The following is a 6,384-nucleotide window of genomic DNA, read 5'->3' as shown; positions in this document are numbered from 1 at the left end:
ACTGTAAATAATAGTAACCTGCAATTATTAGCTTACCTTTACCGTAATAGCCCTAATTTACCCCAAATGTGTCATTGGTAAAAACATATTCAGATTCATTCAGTGTGATATTAATTATTTTTCCCCCAACTTGAATATGTCAGTCCTCTGTCGTGTGTGTCATGTGTTCCCGCCTCTTGTGTCCATATTTGGTTTGTTTCCTGACCTTGTTTAATGTGATTATTAGTTTATTGTGTTCAGCTGTGTTTTAGTCATTAACCTGTGTATTTAAGTTCCTGCCTGTTCAGTTTTGTGTCGTCTGGTCTACTCGTTACTCCCCGGTGTTCCTGTCTGTGTCAGCCTTGCCTTGCCTTGCCTTGCCTTGTCTTGTCTTGCCCTGCCTTGTTTGCATTTTATTAAGGACTGTTATTTGAGTTTACCTCCTCGTCTGCGTGTTCCTGTGTCCTCCTCGTGTGTACACTGTGACAGAATAAAACCAGTTCATTTCAATTTAATCATTTGTAAGATAACTTTTTTTATAGTGCACTGTTCTTCAAATTTACGGTTACCATATTTTAGAATAAGTAAGCCGTTAAAGTCAGCAAATTAAAATATGGGAAGTTTTATTCCAAAATATGTTCAAATTAAATCTTCCTAATATATAAACAAGTCCTTGAATATGATTGGCTGAGCCCTTCCATGAGTGCTGTTGAATATTTGACTTATTTTGTGTTATTTTGTTGTGCCAGTAGATGGAGTCAAGGGACTGTGAGTTGACTGTGAGTTGTTCCCCGCCATGTGCAGGAACACTGCAAATGTTGCATTTCACATGAATGTTTTGAATCAAACACACCTGGTTCACGTCATCAGTTCATTAGTAAAGACTGAAACGGCTGAAAAAGACAAAGGAGCCATGCAAAATGTGGAGTGTTGGGGGGGCTCCAGGAACGTGGTTGGGAGCCACCAAGTTAATAGACCTTTCATTCAGGAACGAAACAAGGAAATTTTGTGAACTTTGCATATCACTTCATACAGCTCAACAGATAAACAACGCAGTGCTGGGGTAATGGCAAAGCTGATGCTTTTCTTCACAGAGATCAATGCATCAACCAGTGCTGATGCCTATCATGTGTTTGTTTACACTTGTATTTAATATATATTCTGTATGTCAAGCGTTTACAGACACTCCCACCCTACTGTTGCCTCAAATTCATAGAGGGAACAGGATCTTAAGGAATCTATTGTGTGACTCCCAAGAATCAAGCTCAAGGCAGGCCTGCAATAAAAGGGTTATATTCCTTGAATAGTAATGGACACTAAATTCCAGTAAAAGCACCACAGAATACTTTGTTCACTCTTCATTGCCACATTTAAGAAGCAACACTATGTAGTCAGTGAAGGACACCAAACCTCTCCTGCTTGTTCAGAAGAAAGTGCTTGTTTTTGATCAGCAGTTTGTTTCGAAATAATCATTTTATGTGCATTAAAGAAAATTTAGCAATACTTGAATACATTTCCAAAATATGTAGTATACAACTAGCACACTGTTTTAAATGTTATATTCAAGAATGTGTTGCACTCGACCTGCATTTCAAGTTCAAGTTCAAGTTTATTTGTATAGCGCTTTTTACGATACAAATCGTTGCAAAGTAGCTCTACAGGAAATTAAGTTTCCACAATATATTTATATATTGCAGAACCTTAATATGTTTAACTTATGGCAAAACTTGGTAATTCTGTATGTTGTCGGAGCATTGGCATCCTCTGAGGGGTTGGCATTATCTTTTCTCAGGTGTTCGGTCATCTCAGATCATTTAAGGGTTGGATCCAGACTGAAGCTTCTGTCATTCCTAGTTACCATGGGATGTTAATCAACAGAGAAACAAATAGAGACATAATTAGCGTAGCTGCTGTTCCATCTAAGCAAAAATTATTTGTTCAATCCAAGCTAAAGAATAATAATAAAGTACATTTGATCAGATATAACTGCAGTACAAGATTATAAGATGCATTATGTGAATGCTTGGCTAAAGAGATGTATCTTTAATCTAGACTTAAACAGATAGAGTGTGTCTGAACACCGAACGTTATCAGGAAGGCTATTCCAGAGTTTGGGAGCCAAATGTGAAAAAGCTCTACCTCCTTTAGTGGACTTTGCTCTCCTAGGTACTACCAAAAGTCCAGAGTTTTGCGACCTTAGGGAGCGGGTTGGATTGTAGCGTGGTAGAAGACAAGTTAGGTACGCAGGAGCTAAACCATTTAGGGCCTTATAGGCAAGTAATAATATTTTGTAAATGATACGGAACTTAATAGGAAGCCAGTGTAAAATTGGGGTAATATGATCATATTTTCTTCACCTGGTAAGAACTCTAGCCGCTGCATTTTGGACTATCTGTAGCTTGTTTATTGAAGATGCAGGACAACCATCTAGCAGTGCATTACAATAGTCCAGTCTAGAGGTCATGAATGCATTGACTAGCTTTTCTGTATCAGAAACAGGTAGCATGTTTCAAAGCTTGGCAATGTTTCTAAGATGGAAGAATGCTGTTTTTGTAACATGGGAAATATGATTTTCAAAGGACAAGTTGCTGTCTAATATAACACCCAGATTTTTTACTTTAGAGGACGTAACAGTACATCTGTCTAGTTGTAAATTGTAATCCATGAGATTCTGTGTACTGTTTTTTGGTCCAATAAGTAATATCTCTGTCTTATCTGAATTTAATAGGAGGAAAGTATTGGTCATCCAATCTTTTAATTTTTTTACACAATTTATTAGCTTAGATAGTTTAGAAGTTTCATCTGGTCTTGTTGAGATATATAGTTGAGTATCATCAGCATAACAATGAAAACTAATCCCGTATTTTCTAATAATATTACCAAGAGGCAAATAGCAGAGGACCTAGGACAGATCCTAGTGGTACTCCATACTTTACTGGTGATAATTGAGATGACTCCCCATTTAAATGGACAAAGTGGTAGCGATCGGACAGGTAGGATCTAAACCATCTTAAAGCCTGCCCTTGAATACCAGTATAGTTTTGTAATCGATCTATGGTCTATAGTATCTAAAGCAGCACTAAGATCAAGTAATACTAGCAATGAGATGCAGCCTTGCTCTGAAGCAAGAAGCAAGTCATTTGTAATTTTAACATGTGCAGTTTCTGTGCTATGGTGAGGCCTGAAACCTGACTGAAATTCTTCATAGAGATAATTTTTTGCAAGAAGGAGCACAATTGAGCAGACACAACTTTTTCTAAAGCACGTATTCACCTCAGCAACCCACTCTGCACTTCACCACCTTGATTGTGAATAAATCCACCCTCCGGGGTATTTATTTTGAGCTCTCCTTGTCGTGTGATTCTTTCACCCGTCACAGTGGTGGAGAATGCGGGCATGAATAGTGGAAGTTTTCCCCGACAGGCGGCTGCTCCTCCCCACGAGATGTTAGAGATGAACTCCTCCAGCGATTAGCACAGGTCAGCCTTCGCCAACAACAAATCGTGGAGCACCTTGCCACACGGCAGGGACAGGCTGATCAAGAGATCGCCGCCCTCCGCACGGCCGCCCTCCAGCGCGTTCTGTTACCACACCCAAGGGTCCAGGCCGCCCAGTTGTTGCCAAAGATGACGGTCCACTATGACGTCGAAGTATATCGCCAAATGTTTGAGAATACGGCAACGACGGAAGGATGGGACCGAGACGACTGGGCACGCGCACTGGCCCCCCTTCTCACCGGGGAAGCCCAGAGAACCTTCTTCAGTCTTCCCACGGCTCTCGCAGAACGATATGACGACGTCAAGAGGGAAATCCTAGCCCGAGTAGGGCTGTGCTTTCATGAGTGGGTATATCAACCTCGTCTGCCAGCACGGGCCCAGGCCGCCAAACTTTCACGTCTCGCGCAACACTGGCTCATGGATGGGCCACCGACAGCCGCCCAGATATAGGAACGCGTCGTTATCGACCGCCTCCTCCGGGCCCTGCCGCGAACCCATCGCCAAGCAGTCGGTATGCGTAATCCCAAGACTATGCTGGAGTTAGGGGAGGTGGTCAAGCTGGCTAATGCGGCCCACCGACGCGAGGCTGGGGAGCGAGCGCCGTCTTTTCCTCGGAGGGTGGTTCCAGAGCAACGTGCGCCGGAGGGCATCTCGCGGCCAATAGGCAGGACGGCGGCCTCCAACCCGCCGGATGAGTAAATGCCCACAGCGCCTTCTCCTCGGCCCCGGACATGGCTGGCAGGCTGTATTCTGCATCAGGACCTGCCCACTGGTGCTCCAGAAGCAGTGATAAAGATTAATGGCCGGCCGTTTAAAGCCCTATTGGACTCTGGCAGCGCCGTCAGCCTCGTCCATGCAAGTGTCCTTCTTCCCCGCAGCGAGACTAAGTCCGTGCTACCAATAACTTGTGTGCATGGTGACACCCGGCAGGTGCCTGCCCGGCACGTGACCATTTCAGCGTCCCCAGGGTCCTGGCCCGTGGAGATCAGTATTGTGAAAGATCTACCAGTGTCTTGCTAGGGCAAGACTGGCCGGGCTTTGAGCCCCTGCTAACTGCAGCCACATAGCCTGCCAGCCCATGGGGGGCCGCCGAGGGCTGCGCACAGCCAAGAAACCTCGTCGCCGCCCCATTCTCCTGGCCTCCGACAGTGGGAGAGATGGGGAGTCCCCTTCCCAGAATCCTAACGTGTTTTATGATGTCTTCCAACAGGTCACGGGAGGGGGCTCGTTTGGCCGAGCCCAGCGGGAGGACGACCGCCTGAAACACTCCTGGTCACAAGTGTGTGCGGTGGAGGGCAAAGATACGCAGCCAAAACCCCATCCTCTCCCACATTTCATTGTTGAGAACGGCCTGCTCTATTGTGTCACCCAGCGTAGGGGGGAGGAAAAAAGGCTACTGGTGGTACCCCGCTCCAAAACGGAAACCATCCTGTAGTTAGCCCATGCCCATCTCGGCGTGGCCAACACCACCCAGCACCTCCACGACCGTTTCCACTGGCCCGACCTGGAGGCTGAAGTGAAACGGTTTTGCCAGGCGTGCCCCGTGTGTCAAAAGACCTCGCCCAAGCCGCCTCCCCCCACGCCGCTCATTCCGATGCCCATCATAGAGGTGCCCTTCGAGCGCATCGAGATGGATCTGGTGGGGCCGTGCCAAAGTCAGCCCGGGGACACGCGCACATCCTGGTGATCGTCGACTATGCCACCCGGTACCCCAAAGCAGTGCCCCTCCGAAAAGCCACTGCCAAAAACATCGCCCACGAGCTGTTCCTGTTCTTCAGCTGAGTCGGCATCCCAGCAGAGATTCTGACCGATCAGGGAACACCATTTATGTCCCGGCTAATGGCTGACCTCTGCCGGCTGCTCCGGGTAAAGCAGCTACGGGCGACCGTCTACCAGCCCCAAACGGACGGACTCGTGGAATGGTTTAACCAAACGCTCAAACAGATGTTGCGACGGGTGGCAGCGGAGGATAAGCGGGACTGCTGGATTGGCTGTGGGAGGGTGCTGATGGAACTTCGGAGGGCTGGACTCACCGCCAACCCTCGTAAATGTCATCTGGCGCTCTTTGAGGCAATGTACCTAGGTTTTCAGGTGGGACGGGGCCTTATCAAGCCCCAGGAGAAAAAAGTAGAAGCCGTCCGTGCCGCACCGAGACCCGACACGAAAACTCAGGTATGAGCGCTCTTAGGGTTGGCGGGATATTATCGCTGCTTCATCCATATGTCATATACGTTGCCTTTATACATTTTTGGGATCTTCTAAATAACTTAATTTGTGATTTAAAAGATAAACCAAAGTCACCCAGGACTGTAAATGAGGGTGAGTAAATGAAGACAAAATTTTAAGTTTTCTGTAAACTAAGCGTATTATCCATGCATTTTTGTTTTAAATAATAACTGGCTTTGTTGTCTCTAATTTAACCTCAGTAGTCTGTGTTCTAACCAACAATTATTGTCCATTACTTTAATAATTCTGTAATACAAATTTGCATTACAGGCCGTACTATGAGATAAATGCCTTAGAAAAATAAAACACACTGTGTTACTCACGAGAACAAAGCTGTATATCATATAAAATGTTATTTAATATTATATGGTTAATTACTTGTATCCATTAGTAGGTATGTTGTGTCACCCAGTGAATAAGGCACTGTTAGTGGTGCTCCACATAATTAGTTCCCTTTTAAAAAAACTGTCTCTCATGTTGCATAAACATGCTTATGGGGAGACTCCTGTTTACTCTGAATGCTGAAGCCTGATTTGATTACGTTTGTGCAGCTGCATGAACAAATGCCATTTAAGCCCACCAAAATGGGTGGAGCCAACTGTCTATATAAGTTGGCACTGAATGCTATTTCATCAGAATTTTCTCTGTGAAAGATCATCTCCTCACTGGACTCAGAGCTCCA

Source organism: Barbus barbus (assembly GCF_936440315.1).
Source record: "Barbus barbus genome assembly, chromosome: 37".
Lineage (NCBI taxonomy): Eukaryota > Metazoa > Chordata > Actinopteri > Cypriniformes > Cyprinidae > Barbus > Barbus barbus.
Note: the sequence above shows the minus strand (reverse complement) of the source record.